A 16,512-nucleotide genomic window follows, 5' to 3' on the forward strand; every position below is an offset into this window, starting at 1 on the left:
ATTTCGCCTATTGACGAGGCATTGGGCTACCTTAAGAGAATCATAGTTACTCCTGCCAGTGTCTCTCCGTTGAACCACATTCACATATACAATTTTCCTCGGCCCCTTTCACCAGACGCGATACGATATTATTTATCGACATTATGAATTTCACAGTACTCCTGCTAGGGGCTCCTCCAGTTTACCAATGTATTTCGCCTGTTGACGAGGCATTTGGCTACCTTAAGAGAGTCATACTTACTCCTGTCAGTTGCTCCCAGTTTTACCACAGTCACATTTTCAATCTTATTCTGGCCAGTTCACCCGAAGCGATACGCCATTATCAGTCAACCTAAAGAATATCACAGTACTCCTGCCGGGAGCTTCTCGAGTTTGCCTATGCATTTCGCCTGTTGACGAGGCATTTGGATAAATTAAGAGAGTCATAGTTTCACCTTGCTGTTGCTCCCCATTTTACAACAGGCACATTAACAAGCTCACTCTGGCCAATTCTCCTGAAGCGATATGCTAATACCTGTTGACATAAAGACTTACACAGTACTCCTGCCGGGAGCTTTTCGACTTTGCCGATGTATTTCGCCTATTGACGAGGCGTTTGGCTACCTTAAGAGAGTCATAGTTACTCCTTCCAGTGTCTCTCCGTTAAACCACAGTCACATATACAATTTTCCTCTGCCCCTTTCACCAGACGCGATACGATATTATTTATCGACATTATGACTTTCACAGTACTCCTTCTAGGGGCTCCTCCAGTTTACCAAAGTATTTCGCCTGTAGAAGAGGCATTTGGCTACCTTAAGAGTGTCATAGATACTCCTGACAGTTGCTCCCCGTTTTACCACAGTCACATTTTCAATCTTATTCTGGCCAGTTCACCTGAAGCGATACGCCATTATCAGTCAACCTAAAGAATATCACAGTACCCCTGCCGGGAGGTTCTCGAGTTTGCCGATGTATTTCGCCTGTTGACGAGGCATTTGGATACCTTAAGAGAGTCATAGTTACCCCTTGCTGTTGCTCCCCATTTTACAACAGGCACATCTACAAGCTTACTCTGGCCAGTTCTCTTGAAGCGATACGCTAATATCTGTTGACATAAAGACTCACAGTACTCCTGCCGGGAGCTTCTCGACTTTGCCGATGTATTTCGCCTATTGACGAGGCATTGGGCGACCTTAAGAGAGTCATAGTTACTCCTGCCAGTGTCTCTCCGTTAAACCACATTCACATATACAATTTTCCTCTGCCCCTTTCACCAGACGCGATACGATATTATTTATCGACATTATGTCTTTCACAGTACTCCTGCTAGGGGCTCCTCCAGTTTACCAAAGTATTTCGCCTGTAGAAGAGGCATTTGGCTACCTTAAGAGAGTCATAGATACTCCTGTCAGTTGCTCCCCGTTTTACCAAAGTCACATTCTCAATCTTATTCTGGCCAGTTCACCTGAAGCGATACGCCATTATCAGTCAACCTAAAGAATTTCACAGTACTCCTGCCGGGAGCTTCTCGAGTTTGCCGATGTATTTCGCCTGTTGACGAGGCATTTGGATACCTTAAGAGAGTCATAGTTACCCCTTGCTGTTGCTCCCCATTTTACAACAGGCACATCTACAAGCTTACTCTGGCCAGTTCTCTTGAAGCGATACGCTAATATCTGTTGACATAAAGACTTTCACAGTACTCCTGCTGGGAGCTTCTCGACTTTGCCGATATATTTCGCCTATTGACGAGGCATTGGGCTACCTTAAGAGAATCATAGTTACTCCTGCCAGTGTCTCTCCGTTGAACCACATTCACATATACAATTTTCCTCTGCCCCTTTCACCTGACGCGATACGATATTATTTATCGACATTATGACTTTCACAGTACTCCTGCTAGGGGTTCCTACAGTTTACCAAAGTATTTCGCCTGTAGAAGAAGCATTTGGCTACCTTAAGAGAGTCATACTTACTCCTATCAGTTGCTCCCCGTTTTACCACAGTCACATTTTCAATCTTATTGTGGCCAGTTCACCTGAAGCGATACGCCATTATCAGTCAACCTAGGGAATATCACAGTACCCCTGCCGGGAGATTCTCGAGTTTGCCGATGTATTTCGCCTGTTGACGAGGCATTTGGATACCTTAAGAGAGTCATAGTTACCCCTTGCTGTTGTTCCCCATTTTACAACAGGCACATCTACAAGCTTACTCTGGCCAATTCTCCTGAGGCGATACGCTAATATCTGTTGACATAAAGACTTTCACAGTACTCCTGCCGGGAGCTTCTCGACTTTGCCGATGTATTTCGCCTATTGACGAGGCATTGGGCTACCTTAAGAGAGTCATAGTTACTCCTTCCAGTGGCTCTCCGTTAAACCACAGTCACATCTACCATTTTCCTCTGCCCCTTTCACCAGACGCGATACGCCATTATTTGTCGACATTATGACTTTCACAGTACTCCTGTTAGGGACTCCTCCAGTTTACCAATGTATTTCGCCTGTTGACGAGGCATTTGGCTACCTTAAGAGAGTCATACTTACTCCTGTCAGTTGCTCCCAGTTTTACCACAGTCACATTTTCAATCTTATTCTGGCCAGTTCACCTGAAGCGATACGCCATTATCAGTCAACCTAAAGAATTTCACAGCACTCCTGCCGGGAGCTTCTCGAGTATGCCGATGTATTTCGCGTGTTGACGAGGCATTCGGATGCCTTAAGAGAGTCATAGTAGCTCCTTGCTGTTGCTCCCCATTTTACAACAGGCACATCTACAAGCTTACTCTGGCCAATTCTCCTGAAGCGATACGCTAATATCTGTTGACATAAAGACTTTCACAGTACTCCTGCCGGGAGCTTCTCGACTTTGCCGATGTATTTCGCCTATTGACGAGGCATTGGGCTACCTTAAGAGAATCATAGTTACTCCTGCCAGTGTCTCTCCGTTAAACCACATTCACATATACAATTTTCCTCTGCCCCTTTCACCAGACGCGATACGATATTATTTATCGACATTATGACTTTCACAGTACTCCTGCTAGGGGCTCCTCCAGTTTACCAAAGCATTTCGCCAGTAGAAGAGGCATCTGGCTACCTTAAGAGAGTCATAGATACTCCTGTCAGTTGCTCCCCGTTTTACCAAAGTCACATTCTCAATCTTATTCTGGCCAGTTCACCTGATGCGATACGCCATTATCAGTCAACCTAAAGAATATCACAGTACTCCTGCCGGGAGCTTCTCGAGTTTGCCGATGTATTTCGCCTGTTGACGAGGCATTTGGATACCTTAAGAGAGTCATAGTTACCCCTTGCTGTTGCTCCCCATTTTACAACAGGCACATCTACAAGCTTACTCTGGCCAATTCTCCTGAAGCGATAAGCTAATACCTGTTGACATAAAGACTTACACAGTACTCCTGCCGGGAGCTTTTCGACTTTGCCGATGTATTTCGCCTATTGACGAGGCGTTTGGCTACCTTAAGAGAGTCATAGTTACTCCTTCCAGTGTCTCTCCGTTAAACCACAGTCACATATACAATTTTCCTCTGCCCCTTTCACCAGACGCGATACGATATTATTTATCGACATTATGACTATCACAGTACTCCTGCTAGGGGCTCCTCCAGTTTACCAAAGTATTTCGCCTGTAGAAGAAGCATTTGGCTACCTTAAGAGAGTCATACTTACTCCTATCAGTTGCTCCCCGTTTTACCACAGTCACATTTTCAATCTTATTCTGGCCAGTTCACCTGAAGCGATACGCCTTTATCAGTCAACCTAAAGAATTTCACAGTACTCCTGCCGGGAGCTTCTCGAGTTTGCCGATGCATTTCGCCTGTTGGCGAGGCATTTGGATAAATTAAGAGAGTCATAGTTTCACCTTGCTGTTGCTCCCCATTTTACAACAGGCACATTAACAAGCTTACTCAGACCAATTCTCCTGAAGCGATATGCTAATACCTGTTGACATAAAGACTTTCACAGTACTCCTGCCGGGAGCTTCTCGACTTTGCCGATGTATTTCGCCTATTGACGAGGCATTGGGCTACCTTAAGAGAATCATAGTTACTCCTGCCAATGTCTCTCCGTTAAACCACATTCACATATACAATTTTCCTCTGCCCCTTTCACCAGACGCGATACGATATTATTTATCGACATTATGACTTTCACAGTACTCCTGCTAGGGGCTCCTCCAGTTTACCAAAGCATTTCGCCTGTAGAAGAGGCATCTGGCTACCTTAAGAGAGTCATAGATACTCCTGTCAGTTGCTCCCCGTTTTACCAAAGTCACATTCTCAATCTTATTCTGGCCAGTTCACCTGATGCGATACGCCATTATCAGTCAACCTAAAGAATATCACAGTACTCCTGCCGGGAGCTTCTCGAGTTTGCCGATGTATTTCGCCTGTTGACGAGGCATTTGGATACCTTAAGAGAGTCATAGTTACCCCTTGCTGTTGCTCCGCATTTTACAACAGGCACATCTACAAGCTTACTCTGGCCAATTCTCCTGAAGCGATAAGCTAATACCTGTTGACATAAAGACTTACACAGTACTCCTGCCGGGAGCTTTTCGACTTTGCCGATGTATTTCGCCTATTGACGAGGCGTTTGGCTACCTTAAGAGAGTCATAGTTACTCCTTCCAGTGTCTCTCCGTTAAACCACAGTCACATATACAATTTTCCTCTGCCCCTTTCACCAGACGCGATACGATATTATTTATCGACATTATGACTTTCACAGTACTCCTGCTAGGGGCTCCTCCAGTTTACCAAAGTATTTCGCCTGTAGAAGAAGCATTTGGCTACCTTAAGAGAGTCATATTTACTCCTATCAGTTGCTCCCCGTTTTACCACAGTCACATTTTCAATCTTATTCTGGCCAGTTCACCTGAAGCGATACGCCTTTATCAGTCAACCTAAAGAATTTCACAGTACTCCTGCCGGGAGCTTCTCGAGTTTGCCGATGCATTTCGCCTGTTGACGAGGCATTTGGATAAATTAAGAGAGTCATAGTTTCACCTTGCTGTTGCTCCCCATTTTACAACAGGCACATTAACAAGCTTACTCTGGCCAATTCTCCTGAAGCGATAAGCTAATACCTGTTGACATAAAGACTTACACAGTACTCCTGCCGGGAGCTTTTCGACTTTGCCGATGTATTTCGCCTATTGACGAGGCGTTTGGCTACCTTAAGAGAGTCATAGTTACTCCTTCCAGTGTCTCTCCGTTAAACCACAGTCACATATACAATTTTCCTCTGCCCCTTTCACCAGACGCGATACGATATTATTTATCGACATTATGACTTTCACAGTACTCCTGCTAGGGGCTCCTCCAGTTTACCAAAGTATTTCGCCTGTAGAAGAGGCATTTGGCTACCTTAAGAGTGTCATAGATACTCCTGACAGTTGCTCCCCGTTTTACCACACTCACATTTTCAATCTTATTCTGGCCAGTTCACCTGAAGCGATACGCCATTATCAGTCAACCTAAAGAATATCACAGTACTCCTGCCGGGAGCTTCTCGAGTTTGCCGATGTATTTCGCCTGTTGACGAGGCATTTGGATACCTTAAGAGAGTCATAGTTACCCCTTGCTGTTGCTCCCCATTTTACAACAGGCACATCTACAAGCTTACTCTGGCCAGTTCTCTTGAAGCGATACGCTAATATCTGTTGACATAAAGACTTTCACAGTACTCCTGCTGGGAGCTTCTCGACTTTGCCGATGTATTTCGCCTATTGACGAGGCATTGGGCTACCTTAAGAGAATCATAGTTACTCCTGCCAGTGTCTCTCCGTTGAACCACATTCACATATACAATTATCCTCTGCCCCTTTCACCAGACGCGATACGATATTATTTATCGACATTATGACTTTCACAGTACTCCTGCTAGGGGCTCCTCCAATTTACCAATGTATTTCGCCTGTTGACGAGGCATTTGGCTACCTTAAGAGAGTCATACTTACTCCTGTCAGTTGCTCCCAGTTTTACCACAGTCACATTTTCAATCTTATTCTGGCCAGTTCACCCGAAGCGATACGCCATTATCAGTCAACCTAAAGAATATCACAGTACTCCTGCCGGGAGCTTCTCGAGTTTGCCTATGCATTTCGCCTGTTGACGAGGCATTTGGATAAATTAAGAGAGTCTTAGTTTCACCTTGCTGTTGCTCCCCATTTTACAACAGGCACATTAACAAGCTTACTCTGGCCAATTCTCCTGAAGCAATATGCTAATACCTGTTGACATAAAGACTTACACAGTACTCCTGCCGGGAGCTTTTCGACTTTGCCGATGTATTTCGCCTATTGACGAGGCGTTTGGCTACCTTAAGAGAGTCATAGTTACTCCTTCCAGTGTCTCTCCGTTAAACCACAGTCACATATACAATTTTCCTCTGCCCCTTTCACCAGACGCGATACGATATTATTTATCGACATTATGACTTTCACAGTACTCCTGCTAGGGGCTCCTCCAGTTTACCAAAGTATTTCGCCTGTAGAAGAGGCATTTGGCTACCTTAAGAGTGTCATAGCTACTCCTGACAGTTGCTCCCCGTTTTACCACAGTCACATTTTCAATCTTATTCTGGCCAGTTCACCTGAAGCGATACGCCATTATCAGTCAACCTAAAGAATATCACAGTACCCCTGCCGGGAGGTTCTCGAGTTTGCCGATGTATTTCGCCTGTTGACGAGGCATTTGGATACCTTAAGAGAGTCATAGTTACCCCTTGCTGTTGCTCCCCATTTTACAACAGGCACATCTACAAGCTTACTCTGGCCAGTTCTCTTGAAGCGATACGCTAATATCTGTTGACATAAAGACTTTCACAGTACTCCTGCCGGGAGCTTCTCGACTTTGCCGATGTATTTCGCCTATTGACGAGGCATTGGGCGACCTTAAGAGAGTCATAGTTACTCCTGCCAGTGTCTCTCCGTTAAACCACATTCACATATACAATTTTCCTCTGCCCCTTTCACCAGACGCGATACGATATTATTTATCGACATTATGACTTTCACAGTACTCCTGCTAGGGGCTCCTCCAGTTTACCAAAGTATTTCGCCTGTAGAAGAGGCATTTGGCTACCTTAAGAGAGTCATAGATACTCCTGTCAGTTGCTCCCCGTTTTACCAAAGTCACATTCTCAATCTTATTCTGGCCAGTTCACCTGAAGCGATACGCCATTATCAGTCAACCTAAAGAATTTCACAGTACTCCTGCCGGGAGCTTCTCGAGTTTGCCGATGTATTTCGCCTGTTGACGAGGCATTTGGATACCTTAAGAGAGTCATAGTTACCCCTTGCTGTTGCTCCCCATTTTACAACAGGCACATCTACAAGCTTACTCTGGCCAGTTCTCTTGAAGCGATACGCTAATATCTGTTGACATAAAGACTTTCACAGTACTCCTGCTGGGAGCTTCTCGACTTTGCCGATGTATTTCGCCTATTGACGAGGCATTGGGCTACCTTAAGAGAATCATAGTTACTCCTGCCAGTGTCTCTCCGTTGAACCACATTCACATATACAATTTTCCTCGGCCCCTTTCACCAGACGCGATACGATATTATTTATCGACATTATGAATTTCACAGTACTCCTGCTAGGGGCTCCTCCAGTTTACCAATGTATTTCGCCTGTTGACGAGGCATTTGGCTACCTTAAGAGAGTCATACTTACTCCTGTCAGTTGCTCCCAGTTTTACCACAGTCACATTTTCAATCTTATTCTGGCCAGTTCACCCGAAGCGATACGCCATTATCAGTCAACCTAAAGAATATCACAGTACTCCTGCCGGGAGCTTCTCGAGTTTGCCTATGCATTTCGCCTGTTGACGAGGCATTTGGATAAATTAAGAGAGTCATAGTTTCACCTTGCTGTTGCTCCCCATTTTACAACAGGCACATCTACAAGCTTACTCTGGCCAGTTCTCTTGAAGCAATATGCTAATACCTGTTGACATAAAGACTTACACAGTACTCCTGCCGGGAGCTTTTCGACTTTGCCGATGTATTTCGCCTATTGACGAGGCGTTTGGCTACCTTAAGAGAGTCATAGTTACTCCTTCCAGTGTCTCTCCGTTAAACCACAGTCACATATACAATTTTCCTCTGCCCCTTTCACCAGACGCGATACGATATTATTTATCGACATTATGACTTTCACAGTACTCCTGCTAGGGGCTCCTCCAGTTTACCAAAGTATTTCGCCTGTAGAAGAGGCATTTGGCTACCTTAAGAGTGTCATAGCTACTCCTGACAGTTGCTCCCCGTTTTACCACAGTCACATTTTCAATCTTATTCTGGCCAGTTCACCTGAAGCGATACGCCATTATCAGTCAACCTAAAGAATATCACAGTACCCCTGCCGGGAGGTTCTCGAGTTTGCCGATGTATTTCGCCTGTTGACGAGGCATTTGGATACCTTAAGAGAGTCATAGTTACCCCTTGCTGTTGCTCCCCATTTTACAACAGGCACATCTACAAGCTTACTCTGGCCAGTTCTCTTGAAGCGATACGCTAATATCTGTTGACATAAAGACTTTCACAGTACTCCTGCCGGGAGCTTCTCGACTTTGCCGATGTATTTCGCCTATTGACGAGGCATTGGGCGACCTTAAGAGAGTCATAGTTACTCCTGCCAGTGTCTCTCCGTTAAACCACATTCACATATACAATTTTCCTCTGCCCCTTTCACCAGACGCGATACGATATTATTTATCGACATTATGACTTTCACAGTACTCCTGCTAGGGGCTCCTCCAGTTTACCAAAGTATTTCGCCTGTAGAAGAGGCATTTGGCTACCTTAAGAGAGTCATAGATACTCCTGTCAGTTGCTCCCCGTTTTACCAAAGTCACATTCTCAATCTTATTCTGGCCAGTTCACCTGAAGCGATACGCCATTATCAGTCAACCTAAAGAATTTCACAGTACTCCTGCCGGGAGCTTCTCGAGTTTGCCGATGTATTTCGCCTGTTGACGAGGCATTTGGATACCTTAAGAGAGTCATAGTTACCCCTTGCTGTTGCTCCCCATTTTACAACAGGCACATCTACAAGCTTACTCTGGCCAGTTCTCTTGAAGCGATACGCTAATATCTGTTGACATAAAGACTTTCACAGTACTCCTGCTGGGAGCTTCTCGACTTTGCCGATGTATTTCGCCTATTGACGAGGCATTGGGCTACCTTAAGAGAATCATAGTTACTCCTGCCAGTGTCTCTCCGTTGAACCACATTCACATATACAATTTTCCTCGGCCCCTTTCACCAGACGCGATACGATATTATTTATCGACATTATGAATTTCACAGTACTCCTGCTAGGGGCTCCTCCAGTTTACCAATGTATTTCGCCTGTTGACGAGGCATTTGGCTACCTTAAGAGAGTCATACTTACTCCTGTCAGTTGCTCCCAGTTTTACCACAGTCACATTTTCAATCTTATTCTGGCCAGTTCACCCGAAGCGATACGCCATTATCAGTCAACCTAAAGAATATCACAGTACTCCTGCCGGGAGCTTCTCGAGTTTGCCTATGCATTTCGCCTGTTGACGAGGCATTTGGATAAATTAAGAGAGTCATAGTTTCACCTTGCTGTTGCTCCCCATTTTACAACAGGCACATTAACAAGCTTACTCTGGCCAATTCTCCTGAAGCGATATGCTAATACCTGTTGACATAAAGACTTACACAGTACTCCTGCCGGGAGCTTTTCGACTTTGCCGATGTATTTCGCCTATTGACGAGGCGTTTGGCTACCTTAAGAGAGTCATAGTTACTCCTTCCAGTGTCTCTCCGTTAAACCACAGTCACATATACAATTTTCCTCTGCCCCTTTCACCAGACGCGATACGATATTATTTATCGACATTATGACTTTCACAGTACTCCTTCTAGGGGCTCCTCCAGTTTACCAAAGTATTTCGCCTGTAGAAGAGGCATTTGGCTACCTTAAGAGTGTCATAGATACTCCTGACAGTTGCTCCCCGTTTTACCACAGTCACATTTTCAATCTTATTCTGGCCAGTTCACCTGAAGCGATACGCCATTATCAGTCAACCTAAAGAATATCACAGTACCCCTGCCGGGAGGTTCTCGAGTTTGCCGATGTATTTCGCCTGTTGACGAGGCATTTGGATACCTTAAGAGAGTCATAGTTACCCCTTGCTGTTGCTCCCCATTTTACAACAGGCACATCTACAAGCTTACTCTGGCCAGTTCTCTTGAAGCGATACGCTAATATCTGTTGACATAAAGACTTTCACAGTACTCCTGCCGGGAGCTTCTCGACTTTGCCGATGTATTTCGCCTATTGACGAGGCATTGGGCGACCTTAAGAGAGTCATAGTTACTCCTGCCAGTGTCTCTCCGTTAAACCACATTCACATATACAATTTTCCTCTGCCCCTTTCACCAGACGCGATACGATATTATTTATCGACATTATGACTTTCACAGTACTCCTGCTAGGGGCTCCTCCAGTTTACCAAAGTATTTCGCCTGTAGAAGAGGCATTTGGCTACCTTAAGAGAGTCATAGATACTCCTGTCAGTTGCTCCCCGTTTTACCAAAGTCACATTCTCAATCTTATTCTGGCCAGTTCACCTGAAGCGATACGCCATTATCAGTCAACCTAAAGAATTTCACAGTACTCCTGCCGGGAGCTTCTCGAGTTTGCCGATGTATTTCGCCTGTTGACGAGGCATTTGGATACCTTAAGAGAGTCATAGTTACCCCTTGCTGTTGCTCCCCATTTTACAACAGGCACATCTACAAGCTTACTCTGGCCAGTTCTCTTGAAGCGATACGCTAATATCTGTTGACATAAAGACTTTCACAGTACTCCTGCTGGGAGCTTCTCGACTTTGCCGATATATTTCGCCTATTGACGAGGCATTGGGCTACCTTAAGAGAATCATAGTTACTCCTGCCAGTGTCTCTCCGTTGAACCACATTCACATATACAATTTTCCTCTGCCCCTTTCACCAGACGCGATACGATATTATTTATCGACATTATGACTTTCACAGTACTCCTGCTAGGGGCTCCTCCAGTTTACCAAAGTATTTCGCCTGTAGAAGAGGCATTTGGCTACCTTAAGAGTGTCATAGATACTCCTGACAGTTTCTCCCCGTTTTACCACAGTCACATTTTCAATCTTATTCTGGCCAGTTCACCTGAAGCGATACGCCATTATCAGTCAACCTAAAGAATATCACAGTACTCCTGCCGGGAGCTTCTCGAGTTTGCCGATGTATTTCGCCTGTAGACGAGGCATTTGGATACCTTAAGAGAGTCATAGTTACCCCTTGCTGTTGCTCCCCATTTTACAACAGGCACATCTACAAGCTTACTCTGGCCAGTCCTCTTGAAGCGATACGCTAATATCTGCTGACATAAAGACTTTCACAGTACTCCTGCCGGGAGCTTCTCGACTTTGCCGATGTATTTCGCATATTGACGAGGCATTGGGCTACCTTAAGAGAGACATAGTCACTCCTGCCAGTGCCTCTCCGTTAAACCACATTCACATATACAATTTTCCTCTGCCCCTTTCACCAGACGCGATACGATATTATTTATCGACATTATGACTTTCACAGTACTCCTGCTAGGGGTTCCTACAGTTTACCAAAGTATTTCGCCTGTAGAAGAAGCATTTGGCTACCTTAAGAGAGTCATACTTACTCCTGTCAGTTGCTCCCCGTTTTACCACAGTCACATTTTCAATCTTATTCTGGCCAGTTCACCTGAAGCGATACGCCATTATCAGTCAACATAAAGAATTTCACAGCACTCCTGCCGGGAGCTTCTCGAGTATGCCGATGTATTTCGCGTGTTGACGAGGCATTCGGATGCCTTAAGAGAGTCATAGTAGCTCCTTGCTGTTGCTCCCCATTTTACAACAGGCACATCTACAAGCTTACTCTGGCCAATTCTCCTGAAGCGATACGCTAATATCTGTTGACATAAAGACTTTCACAGTACTCCTGCCGGGAGCTTCTCGACTTTGCCGATGTATTTCGCCTATTGACGAGGCATTGGGCTACCTTAAGAGAATCATAGTTACTCCTGCCAGTGTCTCTCCGTTAAACCACATTCACATATACAATTTTCCTCTGCCCCTTTCACCAGACGCGATACGATATTATTTATCGACATTATGACTTTCACAGTACTCCTGCTAGGGGCTCCTCCAGTTTACCAAAGCATTTCGCCTGTAGAAGAGGCATCTGGCTACCTTAAGAGAGTCATAGATACTCCTGTCAGTTGCTCCCCGTTTTACCAAAGTCACATTCTCAATCTTATTCTGGCCAGTTCACCTGATGCGATACGCCATTATCAGTCAACCTAAAGAATATCACAGTACTCCTGCCGGGAGCTTCTCGAGTTTGCCGATGTATTTCGCCTGTTGACGAGGCATTTGGATACCTTAAGAGAGTCATAGTTACCCCTTGCTGTTGCTCCCCATTTTACAACAGGCACATCTACAAGCTTACTCTGGCCAATTCTCCTGAAGCGATAAGCTAATACCTGTTGACATAAAGACTTACACAGTACTCCTGCCGGGAGCTTTTCGACTTTGCCGATGTATTTCGCCTAGTGACGAGGCGTTTGGCTACCTTAAGAGAGTCATAGTTACTCCTTCCAGTGTCTCTCCGTTAAACCACAGTCACATATACAATTTTCCTCTGCCCCTTTCACCAGACGCGATACGATATTATTTATCGACATTATGACTATCACAGTACTCCTGCTAGGGGCTCCTCCAGTTTACCAAAGTATTTCGCCTGTAGAAGAAGCATTTGGCTACCTTAAGAGAGTCATACTTACTCCTATCAGTTGCTCCCCGTTTTACCACAGTCACATTTTCAATCTTATTCTGGCCAGTTCACCTGAAGCGATACGCCTTTATCAGTCAACCTAAAGAATTTCACAGTACTCCTGCCGGGAGCTTCTCGAGTTTGCCGATGCATTTCGCCTGTTGACGAGGCATTTGGATAAATTAAGAGAGTCATAGTTTCACCTTGCTGTTGCTCCCCATTTTACAACAGGCACATTAACAAGCTTACTCTGACCAATTCTCCTGAAGCGATATGCTAATACCTGTTGACATAAAGACTTTCACAGTACTCCTGCCGGGAGCTTCTCGACTTTGCCGATGTATTTCGCCTATTGACGAGGCATTGGGCTACCTTAAGAGAACCATAGTTACTCCTGCCAGTGTCTCTCCGTTAAACCACATTCACATATACAATTTTCCTCTGCCCCTTTCACCAGACGCGATACGATATTATTTATCGACATTATGACTTTCACAGTACTCCTGCTAGGGGCTCCTCCAGTTTACCAAAGCATTTCGCCTGTAGAAGAGGCATCTGGCTACCTTAAGAGAGTCATAGATACTCCTGTCAGTTGCTCCCCGTTTTACCAAAGTCACATTCTCAATCTTATTCTGGCCAGTTCACCTGATGCGATACGCCATTATCAGTCAACCTAAAGAATATCACAGTACTCCTGCCGGGAGCTTCTCGAGTTTGCCGATGTATTTCGCCTGTTGACGAGGCATTTGGATACCTTAAGAGAGTCATAGTTACCCCTTGCTGTTGCTCCCCATTTTACAACAGGCACATCTACAAGCTTACTCTGGCCAATTCTCCTGAAGCGATAAGCTAATACCTGTTGACATAAAGACTTACACAGTACTCCTGCCGGGAGCTTTTCGACTTTGCCGATGTATTTCGCCTATTGACGAGGCGTTTGGCTACCTTAAGAGAGTCATAGTTACTCCTTCCAGTGTCTCTCCGTTAAACCACAGTCACATATACAATTTTCCTCTGCCCCTTTCACCAGACGCGATACGATATTATTTATCGACATTATGACTTTCACAGTACTCCTGCTAGGGGCTCCTCCAGTTTACCAAAGTATTTCGCCTGTAGAAGAAGCATTTGGCTACCTTAAGAGAGTCATACTTACTCCTATCAGTTGCTCCCCGTTTTACCACAGTCACATTTTCAATCTTATTCTGGCCAGTTCACCTGAAGCGATACGCCTTTATCAGTCAACCTAAAGAATTTCACAGTACTCCTGCCGGGAGCTTCTCGAGTTTGCCGATGCATTTCGCCTGTTGACGAGGCATTTGGATAAATTAAGAGAGTCATAGTTTCACCTTGCTGTTGCTCCCCATTTTACAACAGGCACATTAACAAGCTTACTCTGGCCAATTCTCCTGAAGCGATAAGCTAATACCTGTTGACATAAAGACTTACACAGTACTCCTGCCGGGAGCTTTTCGACTTTGCCGATGTATTTCGCCTATTGACGAGGCGTTTGGCTACCTTAAGAGAGTCATAGTTACTCCTTCCAGTGTCTCTCCGTTAAACCACAGTCACATATACAATTTTCCTCTGCCCCTTTCACCAGACGCGATACGATATTATTTATCGACATTATGACTTTCACAGTACTCCTGCTAGGGGCTCCTCCAGTTTACCAAAGTATTTCGCCTGTAGAAGAGGCATTTGGCTACCTTAAGAGTGTCATAGATACTCCTGACAGTTGCTCCCCGTTTTACCACAGTCACATTTTCAATCTTATTGTGGCCAGTTCACCTGAAGCGATACGCCATTATCAGTCAACCTAAAGAATATCACAGTACTCCTGCCGGGAGCTTCTCGAGTTTGCCGATGTATTTCGCCTGTTGACGAGGCATTTGGATACCTTAAGAGAGTCATAGTTACCCCTTGCTGTTGCTCCCCATTTTACAACAGGCACATCTACAAGCTTACTCTGGCCAGTTCTCTTGAAGCGATACGCTAATATCTGTTGACATAAAGACTTTCACAGTACTCCTGCCGGGAGCTTCTCGACTTTGCCGATGTATTTCGCATATTGACGAGGCATTGGGCTATTCAACAGCCGTCTTTATTCAATTACTTGAATAACACAAATATATACATATACATATATAATGCGTGGCAGGTGTTTGACGCCATGTTACATAGTTACTCCTGCCAGTGCCTCTCCGTTAAACCACATTCACAAATACAATTTTCCTCTGCCCCTTTCACCAGACGCGATACGATATTATTTATCGACATTATGACTTTCACAGTACTCCTTCTAGGGGTTCCTACAGTTTACCAAAGCATTTCGCCTGTAGAAGAAGCATTTGGCTACCTTAAGAGAGTCATACTTACTCCTATCAGTTGCTCCCCGTTTTACCACAGTCACATTTTCAATCTTATTCTGGCCAGTTCACCTGAAGCGATACGCCATTATCAGTCAACCTAAAGAATATCACAGTACCCCTGCCGGGAGCTTCTCGAGTTTGCCGATGTATTTCGCCTGTTGACGAGGCATTTGGATACCTTAAGAGAGTCATAGTTACCCCTTGCTGTTGTTCCCCATTTTACAACAGGCACATCTACAAGCTTACTCTGGCCAATTCTCCTGAGGCGATACGCTAATATCTGTTGACATAAAGACTTTCACAGTACTCCTGCCGGGAGCTTCTCGACTTTGCCGATGTATTTCGCCTATTGACGAGGCATTGGGCTACCTTAAGAGAGTCATAGTTACTCCTGCCAGTGTCTCTCCGTTAAACCACAGTCACATCTACCATTTTCATCTGCCCCTTTCACCAGACGTGATACGCCATTATTTGTCGACATTATGACTTTCACAGTACTCCTGTTAGGGACTCCTCCAGTTTACCAATGTATTTCGCCTGTTGACGAGGCATTTGGCTACCTTAAGAGAGTCATACTTACTCCTGTCAGTTGCTCCCAGTTTTACCACAGTCACATTTTCAATCTTATTCTGGCCAGTTCACCTGAAGCGATACGCCATTGTCAGTCAACCTAAAGAATTTCACAGCACTCCTGCCGGGAGCTTCTCGACTATGCCGATGTATTTCGCGTGTTGACGAGGCATTCGGATGCCTTAAGAGAGTCATAGTAACTCCTTGCTGTTGCTCCCCATTTTACAACAGGCACATCTACAAGATTACTCTGGCCAATCCTCCTGAAGCGATACGCTAATATCTGTTGACATAAAGACTTTCACAGTACTCCTGCCGGGAGCTTCTCGACTTTGCCGATGTATTTCGCCTATTGACGAGGCATTGGGCTACCTTAAGAGAATCATAGTTTCTCCTGCCAGTGTCTCTCCGTTAAACCACATTCACATATACAATTTTCCTCTGCCCCTTTCACCAGACGCGATACGATATTATTTATCGACATTATGACTGTCACAGTACTCCTGCTAGGGGCTCCTCCAGTTTACCAAAGCATTTCGCCTGTAGAAGAGGCATCTGGCTACCTTAAGAGAGTCATACTTACTCCTGTCAGTTGCTCCCCGTTTTACCAAACTCACATTCTCAATCTTATTCTGGCCAGTTCACCTGATGCGATACGCCATTATCAGTCAACCTAAAGAATATCACAGTACTCCTGCCGGGAGCTTCTCGAGTTTGCCGATGTATTTCGCCTGT

Source organism: Schistocerca americana, chromosome X (genome assembly GCF_021461395.2).
Source record: "Schistocerca americana isolate TAMUIC-IGC-003095 chromosome X, iqSchAmer2.1, whole genome shotgun sequence".
Classification (NCBI taxonomy): domain Eukaryota; kingdom Metazoa; phylum Arthropoda; class Insecta; order Orthoptera; family Acrididae; genus Schistocerca; species Schistocerca americana.